General features: G+C 39.4%; 1 long non-coding RNA gene and 1 pseudogene across 3 annotated transcripts in view; both read right to left on the bottom strand.

Moving 5' to 3' along the window:
• Nucleotides 1-509: 509 nt before the first annotated feature.
• The window catches only part of LOC115945056 (uncharacterized), a 42,507-nt gene continuing 15,724 nt past the window's right edge, over nt 510-27,292 (bottom strand). Inside the window, exons 2-6 of one of the 3 annotated variants that reach the window (XR_004079542.2) lie at nt 16,511-16,549; nt 13,732-14,004; nt 12,944-13,344; nt 2,949-3,074; nt 510-713 (exon numbers count right to left, since the gene is read on the bottom strand). This is a non-coding gene — a long non-coding RNA (uncharacterized LOC115945056). The remainder of the gene's footprint in view (nt 714-2,948; nt 3,075-12,943; nt 13,345-13,731; nt 14,005-16,510; nt 16,550-27,292) is intronic. The other 2 variants (XR_014143743.1, XR_014143744.1) reach the window with 2 other exon arrangements.
• On the bottom strand, nt 19,181-19,248 carry LOC115945057 (U4 spliceosomal RNA; annotated as a pseudogene).

Below are 27,292 nucleotides of genomic sequence, written 5' to 3' on the forward strand. Positions count from 1 at the left end.
AATTGCTGGGTCATAGGGTAGCTCTATTTTTAAATTTTTGAGGCACCTCCACACTGTTTTCCAAAGTGGCTGTACCAACTTGCATTCCCACCAACAGTGTAAGAGGGTTCCCCTTTCTCCACAACCTCTCCAACATTTGTTGTTTCTTTCCCTGTCCATTTTTGCGATTCTAACTGGTGTAAGGTGGTATCTCAATGTGGTTTTGATTTGGATTTCCCTGATGGCTAATGATGATGAACATTTTTCATGTGTCTGTTAGCCAGATGGCTGCCTTCTTACCGTGTCTGCACATGGTGGGGAAAGAGAGAGAGAGAGAGAGACCTCTGGTGTCTCTTCCTCTTCTTAGAAGCCAGTTCTATGGGATCAGGGATCCACCCTCATGAGCTCATTTCACCTTAATCACCTCCTCAAAGGCCTTATCTCCAATACAGTCACATCGGGGGGTGGAGATAACTATAGTTACAGAGATGACGATAGTTGGAGGCTCACAGAGAGCACAAGTGGGTCCATTCTGTAAACACCCTGCTTTTATTTATGATCCATGTGGACATATCCTTATGGTGTGAGTTGATTCTGCATGACATAATCTTCAGTTGAAAAGTTGATGCAGGGACGCCTGGCTGGCTTAGTCATCGGTACAGCACTCGACAGGGGATCTCAGGGTGGTGAGTTCAAGCCCCACCTTCGGTGTAGAGATGACTTAAAAATAAAATCTTTAAAAAAAAAAGAAAAGTTGATGTAAAACAAAACTTGAAAAATGTTTACAAGAAGTAAAACAAACTCCTAATTCTTCTATCTTGAGAGACTTACTTTCCTTTGTCCATTTTATCTTCTGGTCCTCCACACGTTCATCTCTTTTTACACTTTATCATCACAATGTAAATGCCATTTTTATTTTATTTATTTATTTTTTTTAAAGATTTTATTTATTTATTTGACAGAGAGAGACACAATGAGAGAGGGAACACAAGCAGGGGGAGTGGGAGAGGGAGAAGCAGGCTTCCCGCGGAGCAGGGAGCCCGATGTGGGGCTCGATCCCAGGACCCTGGGATCATGACCTGAGCCGAAGGCAGACGCTTAACGACTGAGCCACCCAGGCACCCCAGTAAATGCCATTTTTAAAACACTACCTTTTAATTCAAGGTTTATCAAAAATATTTTTGTCATTTCTGCAGTCTCTTCATGGTTCTGACTTTTAACGATCAGGTAATATGACATCTTGTTGATGCACTACACTTTTTTAACATCATTTTCTGCTTGTAGAAACTTGGATTGTATCCCAATTTTGGCTGTTATAGATGGCCCTGTAATAAAAAAATCTTTGTGCATCTAGATTTTTGTTTCTGTGGAATTAGTTCCTTTGGATAAGTTCCCAGGAGTAGAATTGCTAGGTCAGAGTGACAGCATCTGTGTGGCTCTTGCTACATATTGCAAGGAATGCAATTTAAAAATGCTATGAATATATACGTTTATACAGAGAAAATGGGTCTTGTCGTGGTAGTACCAAGGCTCTCAAGTGCTGGGTGCAGGATGAGTTCACTCCGATGTAAGGAATCTTAGAAATATCTCTGTTTGAAGCTAAGTATAGGCTGATACGACTTCCAACAAAATTTTAGGCAGTTGTTGCACATACAAGTCAGTGAAAATGATATGCTTTCCATAGGACTTCCGGGGGATTCTCACAACTGTTTCATCTAAACCACATAAGACTCTAAGTTTACAAGTTAATTTGAACGGTTAATCTCCACACTATAGATCAATGTTATTCTTCATGGTTATTTTAAGAAAGAGAAATAACTACTTGCTTTTGTGTCGTGTGGAATCTAAAACCAAATTACATTCCTTTTTGATATAGGCTGTCAAATATTTGTTGAACGAATAAGATAATTGTTCTGCTGATTGCTTATTTTTAATGTTTAATATTTAACCCTGACAAAGTTAAAAGGTGCAAGATCTTCAGCCTTACAATGGAATTAAGAAAAACTCAAGTATAAGAAATGTCACTTTTGAGAATAAAACAATATTATAGTCCATGATCAGTTCACTTCCTACAATTTCCTACTCCTCACTGCTTAATTTAATAATTCAAATATATAATAGCTAATATAATACCAGTGTCAGTTGTCAACTGCCAAAAAAATGTGGAGGACATTTTTCACGCCCCCCCCCCAATTTTACACCCATTTCCATAGTCCTCTGTGTGTTAGATCATTGGCATTTTTTTCCTACAGAGTTTGAACTCTAAATTGATGGCGAAAATAGGCTTGCACCAGGCACCAGCTGTCACTTCTTTGGAAATTTTGATTATTTCAGTCTTTTGGATTTGAATATAATAAAAAAATCTATAATCTATCTCAAAATACAAACACTTTCAGCTTTTTGTTTTTTAAAATGTACATACTCTTAGAATCACCTGTCTTAAATCTCACATTCTGGGGTTATGAATATAATTTATTTACAAAAGTAAACATGGGTAGTAAAGGTATCAACCTATAATCCCCAAAGGAAAAACAAGTTTTAGGCTGAAAAGAGTTTTTCTGAAGCAATGAACAAGGCACTGGAGAGGGAGTTAAAAGAGCCAGCTCTAATCTGGCTCCATCTTTCATGGCTGGCTCTGATTAGCCCTCCAGGCCTCCTCTCTGGACCCATCAATTCATTTTCCCTACTCCACTCTGCCTTCATGTCATACTCATTGGCATTTTATGCTCATGCCATGCTTTTGTAAAATATTGCTCTTGCACATGCTACTCCTTCTACCTGGAATGCCCTTCACTATCTTCTCTGTCTAGAAAATTCCTGATCATCCTTCACAGCTAAGTTCAACTGTCACTTGCACAGTTAACTTTCCCCTGACATTTAGCAACCTTTCCTCCATCATGGCCCTCCCACAAACCAACCAACAAACAAACAAGCAAACAAACCTGGCCTGGTCACAGAAGAAAACTCACCCATTTCCTTCTCTCACAGCACTAGGCACATTGATACACTCATGCAAACGTTTTCTTGAATACTGCACTGTTCTAGATGCTGCAAAACAGTGATGAACACAGACAAGCCTTCATAGGGCTCTTGGCCTATTGGGGAAAAACAGAAAATGAACCAAATAAGTAAATTGTTTATGAGGTATATTTAAGGTGATAAGTGCTTATGGAGAAAATAGAGCCAGAGAACAATAGGAAGTGCCAGGGTACCAGTGAGAAGCTTACAAATTGAAATTGGGTAATCAGGGAAGACTTCAGGGAGAAGGTGACATCTGAGCAAAGACTTGAAGCAGGGGAGGGAGTGAGCAATGGGGATATCTGATGAAGAGAGCTCCAGGTAGAGGGAATGGCAATTCAGAGGCTCTGAAGGAAGAGCTTGCCAGTAATATTTGAGGAAGAGCAAGGAAGTTCATGTGCATGAAACAGAGTGAGCAGAAAGAACAGTAGTGGAGACTAGATAAGAAAGATAAGAGAGTGGAGATGGGAGCCCAGATTTTTATGGGGTCTTTGAGGCCCCTGTGAGGACTTTGGCTTTAACTAGTAGGGAGATGGGAAACCATTGGAGGACTTGATCAGAGAACTGACTTGAGTTACATTTTTAAGGGTTCTTCTGTTTTATAGAATATGGACTGTTAGGGGACAAGGCAATACTCCAGACAAGAGAAAATGGTGATTTGGACCAGGATTGCAGCAGGGGAGGTGGTGGGAAGTGTTCAGATTCTGGATTTATGTCGATTGTAGAGCCAACAGGACTTCATGATGGATTAAATGACAGAAAGAAACAAGTCAAAGATGACTTCAAGGTTTTTTGGCCTGAGCCACTAGAAAGATGGAGCTGTTAATGAATTGGGATGATGAAGGTTGTGGAAGGAGCAGATTTAGAGGGGGAAGATAAGGAATTTGGTTTTGGATGTTGAGTTTGAGATGCTAATTAGCCTTTAAAGGAGAGATATCAGTTTGTCAGTTGGATGTATGAGTCTGGAATTTGGGAGAGACATCTGCTGGAGATAGAAATTTTGGAGTCGTCAGCATACAACTGATATTTAAAGCCATGTTACTGAATGAGATCATAAAGGGAGTGGTTGTGGAAAGAAAATAGAAGAGGTCCAAGCCTGAGTCCCAGGGTTCTCCAGTGTTAAGTGGCTAAGCATACAGGTCTGTTATAGCATGTTCACATTTTATTGTAATTACAATATGTGTTGCATTGTAATTACAGTATGTATTGTACAATCATCTATGTGTGTCTTACACTTCCATTACACTCTGATCTCCTTGACGGAAAGGACTGGATCTTACTCATTTGTTAACAGCTTTATCTGAGGAATAATTTACCCACCATAACACTCACCAGTTTTAAGTGTACAATTCAATGCCTTTTAGTTCTTACTCATTTTTGTATCTTCATTAACAGGTATATGGTAAGCACTTCATAAACATTTTTACAATGAATGGTGAGTTTTTCAGTGAATTACTAAATGAATGAATGCATGTGATCTCAGATCAGTCTTTTACATATCTGGATGCCATTTCTTTGGGTACAAAATGAGAGTGCTGACAAGAAGATTTTAAATTCTCTTTCAACTTTGAAATTTAAATATTCCAAACGTTTATTTCAGAGGCAAGGAATAAACCTCAGTGAGCTGCTCAGGTTTCCCCATCACTAGCTTTTATAATGGCATTAAGACAAGAAATGTTTTTCGGAATTTTTTTAGTGCAATGAGAAATTGGTTTTGACCTTGTTGGGTCAAGTTATAACTGTTGAGAGTGTTGTTTGAAATTCAAAATCTCATCATGAATCAGGCATGAAAGATCAGAAACTTGGAATCTAGTATTATTTGGTTTATAAAACATACAAATGTAATATATATATATAACACTAGCACAATGAGTGAATGTGAAGCGGAACCATATTGTCACAGGGTTCCTGTATTTCAAATTTACCATTAATTCAACATTAACTCTAAGTAAATTGTGATAAAATAGAGATTGTAATCCCTAGGGCAATCACTAAAGAAATAATACCAAGAGATACAACTAAGAATAAATACAGGAATTAAAATGCAATGCTACCAATAATTGATTAACACAAAGAAGGTAAGAAAAGAGGAACAGAGGAACAAAAACAGATAAGACAAATAGAAAGCAAATAGCAAAATGGTAGACCAAAATCCAATCAGATAAAAAATAATGTTAAATTGACTAAGAACTCCATTTAAAAAAAAAAGATTTTATTTATTTATCCATTTGACAGAGAGAGACACAGCGAGAGAGGGAACACAATCAGGGGGAGTGGGAGAGGGAGCAGGCTCCCCACGGAGCAGGGAACCCGATGCGGGGCTAGATCCCAGGACCCTGGGATCATGACCTGAGCTGAAGGCAGATGCCTAACGACTGAGCCACCCAGGCGCCCCTAAGATTTTATTTATTTATTTGAGAGAGAGAGAGGGAGGGAGAGTACAGAGGGAGAGCGGGAGGGAAAAGCAGACTCCCTGCTGAGCAGAGAGTCCTATGCAGGAGTGGATCCCAGGACCCTGAGATCATGACCAGAGCCGAAGGCAGGCCCTTAACCAACTGAGCCACCCAGATGCCCCTTGACTAAGCACTCCAATCAAAAAGCAGAGATTGTGAGACTGTGTCAGATTGGATAAAAAAGCAAGACCCAAACATTTGCTGTCTACAAGAGCCTCACTTTAACTGCAGAGACATCAATAGAGTTAAAAGTATCAAAAAAGATATAGATGGCAAACCGTAAGCATAAAAAAGCTAGAGTGTCTATATTAATAAAAGATAAATAGGGGCGCCTGGGTGGCTCAGTTGGTTAGGCGACTGCCTTCGGCTCAGGTCATGATCCTGGAGTCCCGGGATCGAGTCCCGCATCGGGCTCCCTGCTCGGCAGGGAGTCTGCTTCTCCCTCTGACCCTCCTCCCTCTCATGCTCTCTGTCTCTCATTCTCTCTCTCTCAAATAAATAATAAAAATAAAATCTTTAAAAAAAAAAAGATAAATAGATAAAATAAGAAAGTTTAATAAGAGGCAGAGAGGGATATTTTATGAGGATATATTATTAATTGTTACAATACATAACAATTGTATCTATTGTTGTAACACAAAATAAATGTAGAGCTTCAAAACACATGAAGCAAAAACTGGTAGAACTAAAGAAAAATAGACAAATGAATAACATAGTTAGAGATTTTAATATGCTTCTTTCAGTAATTAATAGAACAAATAGCCAAAAAATTAGTAAGAATTTAAAAAGATCTGAGCAACATTATCAACTGCTTTAACTTAATTGACATTTATAGAACAATACCCTCAACAAATTCAGACTACACGTTCTTTTCAAGCACATATGAAATGTTCATCAAAACAGACCATATCCTGGGCCATTAAATAAGTCCCTTTCAAAAGACTGAAATCTTACATAGCATATTTTCTGACCACAATAGAATTAAATGAGAAATAATAACAGTAAAATAAATGAAAGTGCCAAATACTTTGAAATTAAATAGCACATATCTGAATAACCCATGAGTCAAAGAAATTGCAAGGGAAATAAAACATTTTGAAATGAATGATAATGAAAACACAGTATTTCAAAATTTGTTTTGCTGAAGCAGTGCTTAGAGTGAAACTTAACAGTTTTAAATGTTTATATTAGAAAAGGAGAAAAGGTCTAATGTCAATGATATAAGCTTTGACCTTAAGAAATTAGAAAAAGAAGAGCCAATTATACTCAAAGTAACCAGCTAGAAAGAAATAGCAAGAGTCAATGAAACAAAAAACAAATAAAAACAAAGAAGATTAATGGAACCAAAGCTGGTTCTTTGAAAAGATCAATGAAAAAACAGAGAAGGTACAAATTAACAATATCAGGAATAAAAGAACATATAGAGCCTACTGGGGATTAAAGGATAATAAGGAGATATTATGAAAAACTTATGTAAATAAATTTGACAACTTAGATGAAATAGACAACTTCCTTGGAAGACGGAATTTATCAGATGGGACATAAGAAGAAATAGAAAATTCAAATAATCTCATACCTACTAAAGAAATTGAATTAGTAATTTAAAACCTTGCCCAGATGGCTTCCCTGTAAATTCTATCAGACATTTAAGGAAGAAATAATACATATCCTTCAAAAACCATCTCAGAAAGCACAGAAGAAAGGAATAACTTCCAAATCATTGTATGAGGCCAATATTAACCTGACACCAAAATAGGCATAAATGTTACAAGAGAAGAAAACTATAGACCAATATTCTTCATGAGCATGGATGCGAAAATCTTTAACAAGTTTGGCAGATCAAATTCAGCAAGATATAACAAGGATAATACGTCTTGAACAAGATATAAAAATGATAACATTCCAGGAATGCAAAATTGGTTAGCCCTTGAACATCGATCAATGTAACTCACCACATTGAGAGTGAATTTTGATAAAGTTTCTCAATAAACTTGGAATAGGAAGTAACTTTCTCAACCTGATAAAGAACATCTATGAAACAAAACAAAACCAAAAAATCTTAAGGCTAAGATCATCTTTTGTGTTGAAAGACTGGATGTTTTCTTAGAATTGACAATATGGCAAGCTTGTCCATTCTCACCATTTCTGTTCAACATTGTGCTAGAGATTCTGGCAAGACAATAAAACAAGCAAACAAACAAACAAAAAACAACAAAAGGAAAGAAAGGGAGAAACAGAAGGCATACAAACTGAAAATGGAGAAGTAAAGTTGGTTTTATTCACAAATGAAGTTATTTTATTCATAGAAAGTTTTGAAGAACCAAGAAAAAAGCTACTAGCACTCATAAGTGCTCAAGATATAAGGTTAATATATACAAATCGATTGTGTTTCTATACAATGGAACAAACAAAAAATAAAGTTCGAAAAAAATTAAATTAAAATTCTGTTTATAACATAAAAATGTAATCTTATGGAAAATTAAATATGTGCAAAGCCTAAACACTGAAAAATACAAAATACTACCAAGAGAATTTAAAGATTCAAATAAATGGTGAAATATGCCATATTCATGGTTTAGAAGATTTCATATTATCAATATGAATGACTGTCAATTCTCCCAAAATTGATGTGTAGATTCAATGCAATTCCAATAAAAATTCCAACAGAATTTTTTATAAAAATTGGCAAGCTGATTGTAAAATGACCAAGAATAACCAAAATAATTTTGAAAAAAAAGTTTGGAGAAATTACCCATTTAAAGCCTTATTATAAAGCTACAGTAATCAAGACACTGTGATTTGTCCTAACAATAGATATATAGATCAACAAAGTAGAACAGAGTAAAGAAACAGAGGTAGACATTCGTGGTCCCTTGATTTTCAACAATGGTAGGAAGATAATTCAGTGGGAAAGTATAATCTTTTCAACAAACAGTGCTGAAACAACTAGAAATCTATACAGAAAAAAACGAACCTCAACTCACCTCACACCATCCACAAAAATAAATCAAAGTGGGTCATAGACATAAATACAAAAATTAAAACAATAAAGATTCTGGAAAAAAATAGGAGAAAAATCTCTGTGACACTGGAGTACGTTAAAAAAGGGTGTTTTTGATAGGATACAAAAAAACCACAACCCATGGAAGAAAGTAATGATGAATTAGAGCTCATTACAATTTTTGAAATGAGCTCTCCTAATGACGTCTTTAATAATAAGAAAATGCAAGTCACCGCTTGGAAAAATATATTTGTAACACACATATCTGACAAAGGACTTGTATTCAGAATACATAAAGAACTTTCATAACTCGGAGTGCCTGGGTGGCTCACTCGTTAAGCATCTGCCTTCAGATCAGGTCATGATCTCAGGGTCCTGGCATCAAGTCCCGCATCGGGCTTCCTGCTCTGCAGGGAGCTGGTTTCTCCCTCTGCTTCTGCCTCTCTCTCTCTCTCTGTCTCTCATGAATAAATAAATAAAATCTTTAAAAAAAAAGAACTTTTATAACTCAATATTAAAAGGACAAACGTGGGGCACCTGGGTGGCTCAGTCGTTGGGCATCTGCCTTTGGCTCAGGTCATGATCCCAGCGTCCTGGGATGGAGCCCCACATTGGGCTCCCTGCCCTGCGGGAAGCCCGCTTCTCCCTCTCCCACTCCCCCTGCTTGTGTTCCCTCTCTCGCTGTCTTTCTCTCTGTCAAATAAATAAAATAAATTCTTAAAAAAAAAAAAATTTAAAAGGACAAACATAATAGATTAAAAATGGGCAAAAGATTTGAATAGACACCTCACAAAGAAGGTATAAGGAATGGCCAATAATCATATAAAAATTCAACAGGGAAACACAAATTAGTCATCGGGAAAATGCAAATTCAAATCACAATAAATACAACTTCACACGTACTAGAAAGACGAAAATTTAAAAGACTAATGTGAGAGTTAATTTTATATGGCAATTTGACTGGATCAGGGGATTCAACAGGTATTTGGCTAACCATTATTTCTGAGTGTGACTGTAAGGATGTTTCCAGATGAGATTAGTATTTGAACTGATGGATTCTGTGAAGTACATGGCTCTCCTCAGTGTGGGTGGGCATCGTCTAATCTGTTAAAGGCTTAAGTAGAACAAAAGGTGGGGGAAGGAGGAATTCCCTCCCCCTCCCCCGTTTTTCTGCCTCTTTGCTTCAGCGGGGACATCTCATCTCATCTTCTCCAGCCCCCGGACTAGTATTTACGTCATTGGCTCTCTTGATTCTCAGGCCTTCAGACTCAGATTGAATTACACCATTGGCTTTCCTGGGTCTCCCGCTTGCAGATGGCAGATCATGGGACTTCTCAGCTTCCATAATCACATAAGCCAATTCCTCATAATAAATCTCTTTTTATAGCCCATTGGCTCTGTTTCTCTGAAGAACCCTGGCTAATACAGCTGACAACCCCAAATTTAGGTGGAGATGTAAGGCAAATGTAATTTCTCACAAAATGAAATATATACCTATCCTATGACACATCAAACCTACTCGTAAGTATCTACCCAAGGGGAATGAAAATATATATTCACAAACAGCCATATACAAGGATGTTCATAGCAGTTTTATTCATAATAGTCAAAACCTGGAAATAACCCAAACATCCATCAGCAGAAGAATGGATAAATACATTGCAATATATCTTTAAAATAAAATACTACTCAACAATAAGAAAGAACACTCTTCCAATACATGCAACAATGTAGATGAATCTCAAAAACAGTATGTTGAGTGAAAGAAGCCAGATTCAAAAAATATTGTATGATTCCATTTTTATGAAATTCTAGGAAAATAATCTATACTGATGGAAAGTGGATCAGTGGTTGCTTGGGGATGGCGGGGGGGGGGGTAGGTGGGAATGGGGACAGTTGGGATCTAGCTAGTGTTGTGTCATTAACTAGCTGTGTGAACTTGAGCAGGAGCTCCCTTCTCCTTAGTTTCTTCATGTATAAAAGATAGTTGGATAGAGCGGGTCATGCATGCTGGCTGGTCTTTAGGGTCCCTTCCAGGCCCTACATTCTTGGTCTCTTCTGCATCCAGGCCCATAAAAGAGTAAAGCAAATGAATTTGTTGGTGATGTTTACACTGAATTTCTAAAAACTAGCATTAATTGTCATAAATTATTCTTGTCAGAGAAGAAGGGAATAATTATCTAGCATATATATATATTTTTTTTTGGAGAAAATTATGAATTAATTGTAAAGTAGGCCGGAAAAATGAAGAAAGACTTTTCATTGCAATAGCAGGAGGCCTGTGATTTTGATAGGAAATGATGAATAAAGGGTGTGGTAAGTAGCAGAAGGAAGTGAAAGTAAAGAAAAAAAAGAAAGCACAACATCCAGCAAAATGAGGGCTCTTATCGTCATTCAAATTACTTTCCTGATACAAATTTGTTTGAGCCATTTATTTTCCTAGTAAGGTCTTGTTCATAAGCTATTATGTATTGTTTATAACAGTCAAGTAAATAGACCTCATAGTGCATTTCATAAGGGCACTTCCCTAGGCCCTTCTCTGAAGGAACACATTACCTGTTTCACAACAATCCCATGAGAGAGGTACTCTGCTAGTACTCATCCTCCCCATTTTACAGATGGGGAAACTGAGACACATCCCACTATATTACCTTTCCAAAAAACAAGACATTCTGAATTTGGAAGCACAGCTGGCCTCAAGGCTTTGGATAAGGGATCATGGGCCTGTAATACCTAACTTGCTCAAGGGTGGTGAAGATTAACCGTGATAATGTATGTAAATCCCTGGCACATACTCAGTTCTCTATAATGGTAGTTATTAGTTGTGGGAACAATTAATGTTAACTGTTAAAATTGGTGAAGTGTCTTGGAAGATGCCAGATTAAGAGGATCCTGGGCCAGGTGGCAAGAGTATTTGAGACAAGGAAACAGCTTAACAAGGTTGTATGACAGTGGAGGGCATATTCTGGGAATGTGAAATGCGGAGGGAGTAGGCTTCAGGTTTGGGGATTGTAGAGGAGATGAGGCCATGAAGTTTGGGGACTGTAGAGGAGATGAGGCTACATATTGTGGACAGCTGGAATTGTTCATATGTCAGAGCAGGAAGACTAGAAGCTTTGGTGTGTGGAGAGGGTGCTGGGGTCTGATACGATCTTACCAGTGTCTTTAAGGACAGAACTCTAGTGACAGCATAGAGCATGGGCTGAGGTGGCGGGTGGAGATAGAGGGACTAGTCAGGATGTTCTTGCAAGATTTGAGTTGAGACTTAATGAAGGGCAGACATAGGGCTGCAGAAAAAATGGAACCTTAGGAACACATTGGTAGACTCCAGCAGGATACTGGGTGGGAGACAGTGAGAAGGAGATGCTGGAACTGAAACATTTCTGGGATTTCAGGCGTAAGTGGCATCTAGCCCAGTTCTGATTGTGGTCAATGGCTTCAGTAGCAAGAAGGACCAGGTTTGTATGGAAGGATGGGTTCAATTCAGGACCTGTTGAGTCTGAGGTCTACAGAACATCTGGTTGGAAATATGGGCCTGGGGCTTGGGAGATGAGTTGGCTGGAGGCAGATGGAAAGTCATCCTCTTAAAGACCACAACTGAAACTGCCCAAATAGATGAGATCATTGAGGAAGAATAGGCAGCATGAGACAATATTACCATTATTAGTAACCATTAAAAGAATCTTCTTATGTGCTTGGGAGATCTTGACTGATAGGGCAACGAGCATCCGACAAAATGAAAACATCGGAGTGTAAGTCTTGTGTTGGCTTTTACATGTATCCTCTCATTAATTCTCTCCAGAACAGTGTGGTGTAAAAAAAAAAAGAGAGAGAGAGAGAGAGGAGGAGAGACAAATTCTGGTTACAGTCCCTATTTTCAAGGTTTAGGCGAACGAGGAACTAGAAAAGGGAAGAAAGACCAAGTTTTGTAAAGGTCACGTTAAACCTCCAACAGCCAACTTCTCGTCATCAGACAGATCCTGCCTTCATTATTCCAGGACCCTAAGTGAAGGTCAGGATGCACATGTCAGGAGCTGTGTGACAACCTAAGGGGACATTTGGGAAGTGCCACGTGCATGGGACAAGAAGCGGTATTTCATTATGGATTGGGCTGGATTGAGCTGGTCCCGGAAGGCTCTGAGAGAAAAGACATGTGTGTTGGGTCCTGAAGGCAGCAGAGCTTGGAGAAGTAGAGAGAAGAGCGAGAGGACCATGTAGGTCGAGAGGGCCACAGCCGGGAAGGTCAAGCATTTTCTCTTCACTCATTTACAACTGAAGTGGACCACAAAGTCCCCTACAAACCCATTCTTCCCACGCCCCTGGCTCTATGTTTAACGGTAAATTTTCCACTTACTCTGAATGCTGCTGGAACATACTTATCTTTTCATCAGGTTTGGCAAAACAGTGACATATGATCTTCCTTAAACATCAGCATATCTCAGCTTTTCTTTCAGTTTCTTATTTATTTTCATTCCAACATTTATTTACATACCTGTGATTTTTCAGTGTGAGCTCTGTTAATGTCAAATAGTGTTACATTCTGAACTATCGACGTTATGCCTGGAGATTTTTAAAGAACAATTAATTCTCAATTACTTCCACGTTAATGGTCCCTGCCCCCCACCCCCAACTCAGGAGGGGCCCTGTAGCAAGGTCATGTCCCAGATGGAAGTGGACATTTGCTGTTACTTGGCTTCCCAGCACCCATTCGCCCTCCTGTTCTTAAGAGCACTCTGAATTCCTTGTTGGAGATAACGGGCTCCTTATTAGGAGAGTCTCCGTGGGACTGTCAGTCAAGGAACCCTGTCTTCTTGCCAAGAGTAATCACTGACTGAAGTTGGCCAATCAAATTTTATTCTAGGACAGTTCATCTTGAGCAGGGTCACTTAAGGTCTGTTAAAAGAAAAAAATGGAATGGGATTTATTTCAACAGAGATGCTTTGAAGGGATCATTGATTACTTCCTACCACTTAGATAATCCAGAGCTGCCTGGTTCTGCCCTTTGTGAGCCTCATTCTTTAGGTTCTTTCTTGAATTTCTGAGCAATCTGATAACTTTCTAATAAATTAAATAATATAATAGTAAAGATAATATTTATCACTATATATTATATATCATATAATATATATGAAAAGTAAATAAAAATAAAGATACATAAAAAATAACTTAGAGTCAATTTCTATTGTTTAAAAAAATAAGAAATAAAAACAAACCAAAAAATGAACTAATTCGCTGACCCTACTAGAAAATCCACTGTTTCCAGTTGTCAGCCAAAGTTACCTCCATTGCTGTGGGAAATCAGGGGTGATAAGAATGGATAGGAAGGTATCCACTCTCCCCTCTCCACTCTCCTCCATCTGCTGTCTCCCCCAGAGGGTGGTTTGAACAGACCGATCAAGAGGCTCCAGTGTTCTCTGGCTCCCTATTGAGTTGGGTTTTTTTCCATCTTGAAAACAAGGTCTGGGTGTGAGTTTTCTCAGCTCCCACATTAAGAGATTGCCTCAGGTTCGCTGTATCCAACAGTATGCTTATAAATGTTTAACAACTGGCTCTCTGAAAAGAAGGAGGAGGAGGGAGAGTTCTTGTTCGTAGTATTTGCTGATTTCTGCAGTATAGGATTATCACTACAACCTATATGGCTGCCAGTGTGACATCATTTGATAAAGAGTTGGGAAAAGATGCTAGCAATTAGCTTCTGCATGTCCTAGCATGTGGCTGGCAACGTCTCCCTACAGAATAACATGACTCTTTCTCCTTTATAGAGTTCCACCAACTTCTCCTCCTGTCATTTTGGGTGGAGAGGTGATCACTTTACTGCCTCTAGCTCTGGGCACTTTCCCTAATCTCTACACACATCTTTGTAAATTGTCCATTTCTAAGAAAACCAACTACACACACACACACACACACACACACGCCTTCTCTAATTTGAAAGTGCCATCTTTTTCATGTGGGCATTGGAGTAACCAGCCTCCAAGGTGGCCCCTAAATTTGAATACTTGATCTTCTTATAAACAGTGTGACTTGGGCAAAGTGTCACCATGCAGCAAATATGAATAATGACAGAACCTATCTCAGAGTGTTGGTGTGAGGATTAAATCAGATGGTGTATGCAATGCGCTCAGAACTGTGTCTGATACTTAATAAGTACTTATGCAAATGAGACCTTTGATTATTAAAAATGAATTTTATATCACATTCATATCACAGAGCTATCATTTCGAGACTGTCCTGTTATTGCAGTCTATATTTTCCCAGTCATGCTTTTCCCTCTTCTTCCCCAGAATTATCATTGTGTTGTTGCTGCTCAGCGTAGCTAAATGTACTTGCTTCAATTCCTTCAGGATTTCTCTGATAACTTGAACTGATGCAGCATTTTCTGTTTGCTATAAATTTCTCCACTTACAAGAAAGATTTTTAACATGCATGTACATTCAGGAAAAAAGGAAAATGATACATACTGTTCAGGAGGATTCGGTGTCAAGGAATTAGTAGTAATAAATAAGAGTAGCTGTATCTCAAACAACGTAGTAGATATAAATCAAAGTGAAAGGGAAATAGGAAGTCACATGTCTACAGCTTTTGATTATCCTGATCAGGATTATTTATAGCAAATCTTGGCCTGCATTTCTGTTGAAGGTACTAAATGCATAGAAGAAATGACTTAAAACATCGCCATCAAACTGCCAATGGCTAGGATAACATTCTCACTCCTAGAGCCTCAAGGTGAGACTTGGAATGTCAATAATTATGGGAACCACAAGCCTAAAGATAATATAAACAACCCCAGAAACCAATTTCACCGTTCAGAATCCCTTCCCCGTAGCTTCCACGTTAAGCTGAGGGGTCAAGGTTTACGCGCCAAGCCGCTCTCATCTCCAACACTAAGCCACGGCTCTCCCCCAGAGTATACCCCTACTTCAGCTCTGAAATGCTAGAAGCACTGCCTTGAACGGAAGGGACTTGCCTTTTTAGCAGCATCTGCCAGCCTTATGACTCTTGCTGCAGAATCCTGACAGCAGGACCTGTCACTCATCAGAAATCTGCTCCCCCTTCCCTCCCTGGCCCTTCGATGCTGAAGAGCTTGGCGGTCTTCGAGATGGCTCATTCTCAATGTTTTTTCGCCATCAGGAAGTGTACTACAGGTGGGACCAGTGACTAAAGAAATACTCAGAGGCCTCAGAAGTCTGTCTCTTTGTGATAATAAGATGAGGAACAGCTCCATATTCCCTCCCCAGCTGCTCTTGAAACCTCAGCCCTGTGTTTATTCACCACTTAGACATGCTTCCTTGACTATCAAAGACTACCTCTTTCTCTCCTGAAACCTAAAAGCTTATCCCTGCCAAGGCCACAAAACCCTGTCCTTAGAGATTCTGCGGAGACAGGCCAAGGATCAGAAACATAAGCAATCTCACGATGCCCCTCCTTATCCCAGGATTACAGGAGTTTCCCTCTATAATTCCCATCACTAAAATATTTTCATTGAAAAAGACAAGTAATCTTGCGTTTGTCTCCATGGGCTCCCAGGATTGATTTGGTTAGATTTCTGGAGTTGGATATTTTTGTCCTCGAAGTCTTCTTTAAACTAGAAATCCAGTGTAAGGTATGGCTCTGAAAGTCGAGAGGCACCTGAGAAGCTGGACCACCAACCATGGATGGCCACTGACCTCTGGGCAGCGCTAAGGATTTCTTTCACGTGGCCAAGGAGAAGGGATTCTTTTGTAGCTTACAGCATTCGGCCAAGACTGCTGGTTGTGCCCATTTTGAGAGGATCGAGAATCAGGGAAGCTACTCTCTTATCTGTGGGTGTGCTCAATTTCCTTATGCATAGATCAGCATCTTTGTCAAAAAGTGTGGTGTTGGTTTTAGGCCTAGCTTAGTTTGATTACCAAAGGTTCCTTTTAATCAATTGCAAGCAGGATCTGGGTAGGAGTCCAAGAACTAGGTAGAATTATGGCTGAAATTAAATTTTGCTGTTGATTCCAGTAAATAAAAAGAGATATTGATTGGGGCTAGGACAACCTTGATGTTTCCAGTCAGGCTGCTAGTCAATACTTACTGTTCATGTTAGGGTTCAGCATATATATCAATCAGGGTCCTGACAAGAGAAAAACAAAACACTCAAATTAGGATAACTTAGGAAAGTTTATAAGGGACTAATTATAAAAGTGCAGGCAGAGTTAAGGGAACGATATGGATAGGATTAATTCAGATATGGCAGAAGCTGGGCAGTTACCATTTTTGGCCCTAAAGGACAAGGCAAGGGAAAGTTATGGAACCTGTAAGGAGAGAGAATCATGCATAGCAAGTGCTTGAGAGGAGCCATGAGCAACCTTTGGATAAGGGTCAGAGCCACCCCAATGAAACCTCTTCCTCTCCCCCCTCCTTTGGATCTCCTGGCAGACTCCCCTTTGACTAAACCCATCCTGAAGCCAAAGACATGGAGCCATACAGGGGCAGTCTCTGGGACTGAAAGCAGAATGGAGAAGGATGGGGAGTGAATCTGGAGGAGCCAATATATATTATCTGGCACCCCTGGATTTCCAAAGCACAATAGGATTTCCTTCTACTTACCCTTCTAATCAAACTAATCATGCCTCATCTTCTCTAGGTTTTTCTTAAACATGATGATCTCCCAAGGCTTCACCTCTTAACCAACTGAGCCACCCAGGCGCCCTCCAAGGCTTCACCTCTAAGGACTCCCTCTGGAGTTCCTGCTGTCCCCATCTCTTATCTACGAATTTAATTCTCACCACTGCACGTGGTTCCTAGGAATGTAGCCCCAGCTTCAAGCTAATTCAACTGCCTGCTGGATAACTTGACCCAGATGGCCACTGATACCATAAAATCAATAGGCCCTGAACCAAATCCATAACCTTCCACTACACAGCTCCAAACTGGCTCCTCCTCGTAACTTATACTACTTCTGTTAATAGGACCGTCATTCTCCCAATTACCAATTACTCCAAGCTCTGTCGTGCTTATCTATGCTATCCTCAGTCATGCTTTTCTGTGCTGTCCTTTTGTCCTCCTCCCCTCTCCCTTCCCCACTCTTTTCCTCATCCTCCCCCTCCTCCCCCTCCTCCTCTTTCTCGTCCTCTTTCTCCTCCTCCTTCTTCTTCTCCTCTTCCTCCTCCTTCTTCTTCCCTTCCATTTGTTGCAAAGTCCGTACCTCTTTTCAGTGTGCTTTTCTAGTGTGTGTGCTATCTCATGATTGTCCCGGTTATGGGTCTTAACTTTTTACCTAGGCTGTGTAATAAAGTCCTAAATATAACCCTAGTGCCAATCCATTCTGTACCTATTCCAATGCACAAATATTTAAGTTTCTTGCACCAAGTTGCCTCATTGATTCAGCCATAATTTTTGCCCTTGTCCTCTCTGAAATAGGACATTTGAAGGGAGGGAAATCTTCCAAAAGCAGTGCCTGTAACACATCCCCTTCATTTTGCATATGACAACCTGAGGCACAGAGAAATTGCTAGTCCATATAACTTGTCCCTCAATCCCAGTGTTCTGATAAGTCTTTGATGACTCTTCCTTACCTTTCCAGTTAGTAGAGCATAAGTTTCGTAGCCTGCTATACCAGGCAATTCCTTCAACATGTTCCCAACTCATCTTTTTAGATGCTGCAATCTGCAACTACCCTACAGAGAGCCTATGCTCTACCTAAAGTCAAAATTCTGGAATACGACTTGCGATTGTCCTCATTAGTGTCTTTGCACATCCCTTCTGCTGCTTGAATTGGCTTTCTCTCCCTCGAGTCCCCTTCTACCTGCTGAACATCTCCCCACCTTTCAGAGCATATGCCCCGGCATTTTTCCTTTCCATCCTCTTTTACAAAGTTCTTTACAAAGCCATTCTGGATTTTCCCCAGCCAAATGTGATCTTTCTCTTTTGTAAATCTCCAAAAAAATTTCCAGCTCTGTTATCTTACCCAAGTCTTTCAAGTATTTGTATTACCCTGCTCGTGGTATGTGGACACTTCTTTTAGCCCTTTATTATATCATAAGCTTCTTCTAAGCGTGGCCAATGCCACTCTCTTTTACTTTGTGTCGCCTCTGGTGTTAATGCAGTATATTTCACAGAAATATTTTTAATTCCGTAACTATTTTTAAATTTTGACTGTGATATATTTCTTCTGTAGAAACAACTGACTCTGCCCCTACTCCTCCAACATAACTGTGTCTCACGTGTAATCCTCTTGGAAGGGATGAAATTTTGTTGCTATCATTGGTTTCTTGTCTACTAAGATGATGGTATTCACCAGAGCATGTTTCATTCCTCTGCTCCCTTACCACTCTCCTTGTCAAACTGATAGGAGAGAAAGACAAAGGCAGGTTTATTTTGTAAGTGAATTCTGTTTTGCAGTTAAATTGTGTGTGTAATGTATGTTGAAGAAGTGAATGCATAATTGAAAGGATGCTTGCCTGCCATGATGGCTACTAGGCATACTCTGTCTCATTGGATACCTTTTTGTTCAAATCTTACCTTTGCCAATACCTGGCTGAAAGACCTTGGAAAAGTCACTTAAGCTCTTTGAACCTTAGAAAGCATGAAGTAGGCTGAAAGGTTTCAAACTTTTCTTTTAAGCCAAAGAACTCCTATCAAGCAAAATCTTACTCAGACATGCACTATGTAAACCTGATGAAATCAGAGGCAGAAGTAGTTTGACTGAAAATTGGGGAAGGAGCTTTTGAGGAATGAGGTGTGACAACTAGCAGACAAGTCCATTCCAATTAGCAATAATTGCGCCTCGGATAAACCTCATTGGCTACGATACTGCCACTGTGCAAAGCTGACAAGTCCATTCCATATCTAACTCCTCCTTTAAGCACTTTATCAAAGAATACAGTCAACGCTAGAAGATTCACACTAGCACTGACTGGTAGGAGCTTCTAAAATTCTAATTAATCGAGGACATTAAAAATGAGAGACAGATACCACTTCACACCCAATAGGAGAGCTATCATAAGGGGAAAAAAAGCAGAAAATAACAACTATTGGCATGGATGTAGAGATATTGGAATCCTTATTTATTGCTGATGGGAAGGTAAATGGTGCAGCTGCTGTGGAAAACAGTATGGTGTCTTTCAAAAAAAAAATCAAACATAGAATTACTATATAATCCAGCAATTCCACTTTTAGGTATATACCCCAAAAAATGGAAAGTAGAGACTTGAATAGATGTTCATACACCCATGTTCATAGCTGCAAGGTTTCTCTGCAGCCAAAATATGGAAGGAATCCAAGTATCCATCAATGGATGAATGGATGAACAAAATGTATATACATGCAATGGACTATTATTCAGCATTACAAGGAAATGGAATTCTGACACATGCTACAGTGTGGATAAACCTAGAAGACATCATGCTAAGTGAAATAAGCCAGTCACTAAAGGACAAATATTGTATGATTCTGTGCCTCATACTTATATGTAGTACCTGGAATAGGCAAATTCATAGAGACAGAAAGTAGAAGAGTGGTTACCAAGGGCTGGGAGGAGGGAGTAATGGGGAATTAGTGTCTCCTACATACAGCATTTGAGTTTGGGATGAGGGACGGTGGTGACAGTGGCACAGTGGTGAGAATGTAGTTAATGCCGCTGAATTGTACACTTAAAAATGGTCACAAGAGTATATTTATGGTATGGATATTTTATCACAGGAAAAAAACTCAAAAAATGAGAGGCAGAAATAGAATATATTTATCAGTTTTGGAGTTATTGCAGTACGGAGAAAATCTGCAAGGTGTATATAGAACCCAGAATGAGTTTCAAGATATCTAATGATTTAGGAGTTCTCCATTTTTGGAGAGCGAATTTCTTCAATGCTGGTCTCAGGCTAAAGCTCATACTCACTGGACAAAGACCTGCGAAGTTTTCAGTGAGGATCTCAATGGCTTCTAGGGCTAGACAGGCTATTCCTCGTTCCCTACACTGGTCTCCGAAAGTCTAAGTCTCCAGTTCTTAATTTCCACCGGAAGCCAGGAGAGAATTCCAGGAACGAAGCTAATGACTGTGACTACATGCCAACACATAATCAAGTTTGCCTAGGAGAGGGTCAAGGAGGGCAGAAGTGGCTCTCACAGCCCCGAGCAAGCCACAGAAGGGAGTTCAGTCCTGAGAGCTCTGACTGCGACAGCGCTCAGCAGTTGTGGCCGTCAGGTAAGGGAGTCATGTTCAGGCCACAACTTGGAGCCAAGACTGGAACCTCCCAGGGAAAGCACAGATTGGGTGTATAGGTTTAGTATGTCCTTTGTACCTAAGCTGTATCTGAAAAATCTTACTGTTTGATTAACAGACTTTCCTATAATCTGCTATATATTAGTTTGGCTGTCCTAACACCAAACAACATTAAAGTATAAGTTTAGGCAGTTCAAGGCCAATATGGTAACTTTACAATGATCAAGACCCAGGCTTTTATCCTTTTTTTTTTTTTTAAGATTTTATTTATTTATTTGAGAGAGAGAGAGAGCAAGAGCATAAGCTGGGGGTGGAGGGTGGTAGGCAGAGAGAGATGGAGAAAGCAGATTCCCTGCTAAGCAGGGAGCCTGACATGGGGTTTGATCCCAGGACCCTGGGATCATGACCTAAGCTGAAGGCAGATGCTTAACCAACTGAGCCACCCAAGAACCCCAGAGACTTTTACTCTTATTGCTCTGCTATCCTAGGGTGTGGTCCTTGTCATCACAATCCAAGATGTCTAATTATATTCAGCAGCAACATGAAAAAAAAGGGGGGGGGGAGAAAAACATGTTCTTTCCCTTTAAAGCTACAACGCTCTGGTTGCATACATTGCTCTGCCCCCACCCTAAGACCCGGAACACTCAGATGCAAGGGAATCTACATGATGGAATTAATTCTGAGTGTCTGTATAAAGACCTGCTAAAGTTCTGGGGTTTACTTGCCGAAGGAAAATAGTTGGAACTCCCTGAGCTGAGCATTTCTCCTACTTGAAATATTGGTGATTGCTTACACTCTCCAAGGTGGGTGGGTGCCCTAAATCAGGTCTTTGCCTTCGGTTGTTGATCTTTTGGTTGTAGGTCTGCCTTACACACTTACCACCTTGTGTGCTCAATCTTAGAACCACAGATCAGTTATGCTCTGAGATTATCAATTACCACCTAACCCTGAAGATCTGTCTTCATTCCTGAGCCTGCCAGGACATAATATAGCTCATTTCCACATAAGCTTCCTGGAGATTAGTGGAATTAAATGCAATTTTCACTCTATGCTATGTATTTCACAATGAGCGTATACATTTCCTATACAGCAATTCAGTAAGAAAATTACTATCCTTATTTTACCATGATGTAATAGAGGCTCAGAGATGTTAAGTAACTTCCACTAGGTAACTCAGTGGCAGAAGTGGGATAGCATGCTTCTTTGTAAGGAAATTACTACAAATACAAATTGCTGCAATAAGAAGGGTTTTTGAAAAACTCAAGGAATCTATAGTAAAAAATTAAATACTCCTGGCTAGAGTGGTTACAAATTAGGGAGGAGATGGAATATATAGGACAAGTCCTGATAGGTCTTCATACGGCTAGTGTATTGAGATTTTCCAAAGAACAGAACCAATAGGATGTGTGTGTGGAGGGAGGGAGGAAGGAAGAGGAAGAGCGAGAGACATCTAGACTGGTACTTATCAAATACCTGGGTACTGTGCTAGCCAAGCTGACATATAAAATTAACCACAGTGGCTAAGAAGAAGAGAGGCAGATTTGGGTAAGCTTTGAGTGCTAGATGAATTGGTTCGGCTTTATTAAATTATCAAATTATGAAACATGTATAAGAGTATCTGAGGCACAGCAGGCACTCAAATTATAATTTCCTTTATCTGTAAGAAGATTTTGAAAGTTGTCGAGTAACATGTTGAGTAGCATGATCAAAGCAATACTTATGGAAAACATTTTTGGTAGTAATGACATGAAGTATTAAAAAGGAATCAGACAAGGAGAAGGGATATGAGTTAGAAATCTATTGCCATGGATCAGGCACGAGGGAATAGATTAATCACTTACTATGGGTCAGGCACAAATAAATGCTCTAATTATTTTTTTTCTGCCAAATTTTTATTTAAATTCTAGTCAGTTAACATGTAGTGTAGTATTGGTTTCAGGAGTAGAAGTCAGTGATTTATCACTTACATTCATCACCCAGGGCTCATCATAACAAGTGCCTTCCTTAATGCCCATCCCCCACCTAGTCCATCCTCTGCCCACCTCCCTCCATCACCTCTCAGTTTGTTATAGTTAAGAGTCTCTTATGGTTTGCTTCCTTCTCTTTCTTCCCCCCCCGCCATGTGTTCATCTGTTTTGTTTCCCAAGTTCCACAGAGATAATATGGTACAATTACTTGCTTTAGACACATTATCTTATTTAATACTCATAACCACCCTGTAAAATAGGTATGACTTGACCAATGAAGAACTGAGACGTTCTTCCCCACCCCACCCCAAATGAACTTGCCCAAATCTTTTAACTGGGGAATGGTGGAGATGGAATTCAAACCCAAGTCTTCTGATTCCAACCTCTGCTGTCATTAATGAGGGTGGTAGCAGCAGAAATAAAAAGGAGGGGGACAGAGTCCAATAACATTGTGGAATTGAAAGGATTTAGCAACTAGTCAGACGACGAAGATTATTGCAGAATTCTGAGTCTAGATGGATTTTTAGCAGGAGAAAACTGGACTTTTAGGAAAAATAGGGTAGTCCTTATTAGAAGCTGGTTTTAAAGAGTTGGAGATTTTTGGATTTATTCAAGAAATATTCATTTAATGATGTTTGTGTGCTAGGCCTTGTTCTAGACACTGCGAATTTATCCGTGAACAAAACAAAGATCCTTGCCCCCACATTTCCAGTGTGGAGAGACACAAAATAAACAATAAATAAGTAAACTGCAGTTCATGCCAATGATAAGTGTTGCGGAGAACAGTAAAGTGGGGAAGGGCACTCAAGGACTCAGAAAAGTCCTCACTGAGAACTCGTTTAGGTGAAGACCTCCAGGACAGGAGGTTGTGTCATGCAGGTGTCTGGGGCTGTGCATTCCAGCCAGAGGGAACGACGAGGAGAGTGAACAAGGAAACGCAGAGGAAGAGACAAGGTCAAGGTCTCATCGGGTAGGACCTTACAGAGCATAAGAAATTTATGCCTTTATTCTGCAGGAAATGGGATGCCCCTGGAGGATTCTGTGCAGAGTTGAGTTAGGAGGTGGCTTTCGTTTTAAAAGCACCGCTGTGGCTGTTGTGTTCAGAAGGGTGAGGTGGGTCAAGGGTGCAGGTGGACACCAGGGAGGGGGCTACAATAATCCGGGAAGAGTTGATGGTGTTGTGGGCCAGGTCGGAGGCAAAGAGAAGGAATCAGACTCTGGATATATTCTGAAAATAGACCAGATTTGTTGATTGGATGTGAGGTGTAAGAAGGAAACGTGTACGTGTTAGGATAGAATTTTTGTACTTAAGTGGTATTTCTAAGAGTTCTTGGAACTATGATGACTGGAGCGTAAGCAAGGGGCCAATGCTGGAGACAAAGTTTTGAGAAACAATCACCACAAAGCCAGTAAGATGACTTTAAGAAAGTGTCCAGAAAGTGTGTGTGCCTCATGCAAGTGTATAGCTAAAGAACGTAATAGAAGATATTGAATCTTGAGTGATGCAAAGGTTTGGTGGGTGAGAGGGGCCAAGAGAGACAGATGGGGGAATAGGATGGCTGTCATCATATCCAATTCACTAGATGTTGTCCTTTGTGACTCAGTCTTTGAAAGAGAATGAATCAACATAGTACTATCACTGCTATTTTTGGATGTCTACTAATGGTGATATTACTAAAATCTATTTGTGATGAAAGTATTTGATCATTTGAATCATCACATAAAACATCTGACAGTTGACAGAACTTTAAAAAATTGGAAGGGCGACCGGTGTTCTTTTATCTTTTTCGTTCCTTTTGTTTCAGGCTGCTTAATTTGTACTTACGGAAAATGCGTCCCATCCACCTGTGATGAACTATTCTATTCTTCCCACAGGCACTAACCTCATTCTTGTTTGGATTGAGTTGTTGTTTTTCAAATATATAAAACACTAAGATTAATTCAGTATTCACTTTTGGGCTTTTAAATTCTTAATAGAAGTAAAACTGTTCTCATTGGCTTTTCCTTTATGGGTTTCAAAAGACTGAATTATATTTAAAAATGAGTTACACAAACAAGGCCTTCTATGTGCAAACAACGAACCCACGATTTCACTGCAGAGCGGGGAGCCTCCTCTCTTACAGAAAGAAGCATTTAACTATTCAGAATGTTCCCAGTCGGCACTGATAGGCTCAAGGCTTACAGACCCCATGGAAGTGCACAGTGTTCCACAAATGTTCTCCAACTTGATTGTCATCTGGACTTGGTTTTTCGTCACGGTCTTAGGTTAGTAATAATCTCTCCTCGGTTGTATCTCATCAGCTGTATTCACCACTGTGCAACCTCACCATTATAATTTGCTGAGATCTCCTGTGCATCCCTTCACCCTGTAAAGTGTCCACCTTACACTTTCCTTTTTTGCAGCCCACACAAATTTTCTTTAACCTGGGAATGCTTCCTGCTCCCACTCAACCTTCTCCTCCTGCTTCAGCTGAATACATTTAATGATGGAGAGCATGCTTACATGATGGTTGTCATCAATAAGAAATACCTTTGGACACATAATGGATTCCAGACTGAAGATTTTTAAATTTAGAAGCCTCGGGTTTTAAAAAATATATTTCTACATCCTCTCACCCACTCCAATTAACGTAAAATGAAGGACTTGAGTGACTTTGTAATAGCAGTAGCCAACACTGAGAGCTTACCATATGCCAAGCACTTTATATATTTTAACTTGTTTAATCCTTACAACAAAATTCTGTGAGGCACTTATACTAGTATGCCCATTTTACAGGTGGGGCAACTGAGTCTTAGACCACTTAATTAACATGGCCTTGGTCATACAGCCAGAAATTGGATTTGAGCTCTAACTGTGCAGTTCCACAGTCCACTCTGCCTCTGTACTTCTTCACAACAAACACTTCATTTACTTGTAATGGTTTGGTCCCTTGTGTTTCTCAAGGGTGACAGCGCCACTGGCATTTCATGGTTGTTCAGGGAGTCCCCTACTTAGCGGGATGTTTCGTATTCTTAGCTCCTGGCACTGAATGTCGGTAGCTCTCTGCTGGGCATCTGCCTTCTGTCATTGAGAAACTAAAAGTGCGCTCATACATTTCCAAATGCTTCCCAGTTAATGATCTCCAGTTGAGAACTGTCAACTGAATTTAATTATCAAAATAAATAGACACATACTCCTCTCTCTCTCTATATATATTTAATCACAACTTTTCTAAAAGTTTTGTAAGTTTTTATAAGTTTGTAACTTTTTAAAACTTTTGTAACTTTAAAAATACACCAACACAACTCATAGGTAAAAGAAAAGGATCAGGTTATGAAAATTAGGTAATTTTTATATGTGTTTGCCATGCTTTCATTATTCATGAATAAATGATTTTGAGCCTCAATGATCTTGGATACTTTGACATTCATTATTAAGTAAGATAAACTCTACCATTTACCCATTTGCCTAGCAAACTTTTTTTTTTTTTTTTTATAGTGCAAAGGTAAACTTGAATTCAGCCTGGGCCAAGTCTCAAAGTCATGCATCTGAAAGTCATGATTTTTTTCCCCTTATGTTTATTTTTGGCTATCAAACTTCAGACCATTAGGCTAATGCCCGTTGCCCTTTTACCAATGCCAACACTTGCTCAAGGAGTCCATAACAAGTAAAAATATTTAGTAGAATAAAAAAGAATTCAGGGGTTTTGTATTTTCTAAGCTACGCTAGGTCCACTTTGTGAGACTTTGCACAATTGGAGCTAAGTCTCCAAGGTCATCACACGACTCAACCACATTTCAAGGCTGCAGTGTGGACTTTTAACTCCATTTTAAAATGACTGCTTTCCCAAGGATGTTGTAACAATGCTCTGAGCTATGTATGAGGAGGAATACATTTACTTAAGGAGGAAAAGGGGTCAATGATAAGATGTGTCCTAAAATAGATACATCTAGGAGCTCCCCCACCCTTTCTTGGTTCACTTATTAAAATAGCCCACTAGTTTTAAACAAATTATTTTATAATCTTGTACTCTCAACAACCAGGTAACTGTGTCCAGTTTTGTTCTTCCCCTCTTTGTCTATTACATACCAGTTTTGCAACATGCTGCCAGAGCTTCAACAACATAGTAAATGAGATACTTCGATGTCCCAGAGGACTTAAAATTTAGGCCTTTTATTATTAGAACTTTTTAATGATGATGTAGAGATTTAAAATAAGAATTTCCCTTTGACAACTATGAAATGACAGCCAAACCTATATACTCTGGTATAGCAATGTGTTTGAAATACACATTAAAATTCAGACAAAATGAAAACAACTCACAAAAAAATGTTTTAGGAGTTTCTTGAAATCCAGTTTACTGAAATTGCCTTGAAATATTTTTATACCTGAGAAAAGAAGGCAGGACATACTTTAAAATGTAGCTTATCCATAATATGAGTATACATTTTTTATTTCATTAAAAAAATCTACCATGCCAGACATTTTTATTTAACCTTTGTCCTTTCCTGAGGGTTAGGGATGGTTAAGAGGAATAAGGTGTGCTAGGACTTTCCAGGCCCTTTTTGTGAAGGAATATGGCAATCTTCTGTAACTGGAATTCCTGGTGGCTTGCTGCCGTGGGAGTTTGCTTAGCCTGATCTGCAGAAAGGAGCAAACTATCAGATCTGAGCAGCTAATAGATTTGAAAATTCTTTATGAAAGTGAAAA

This window comes from Leptonychotes weddellii, chromosome 3 (assembly GCF_054177405.1).
Source record: "Leptonychotes weddellii isolate Sample4059 chromosome 3, ASM5417740v2, whole genome shotgun sequence".
In the NCBI taxonomy this organism is placed as follows: Eukaryota; Metazoa; Chordata; class Mammalia; order Carnivora; family Phocidae; genus Leptonychotes; species Leptonychotes weddellii.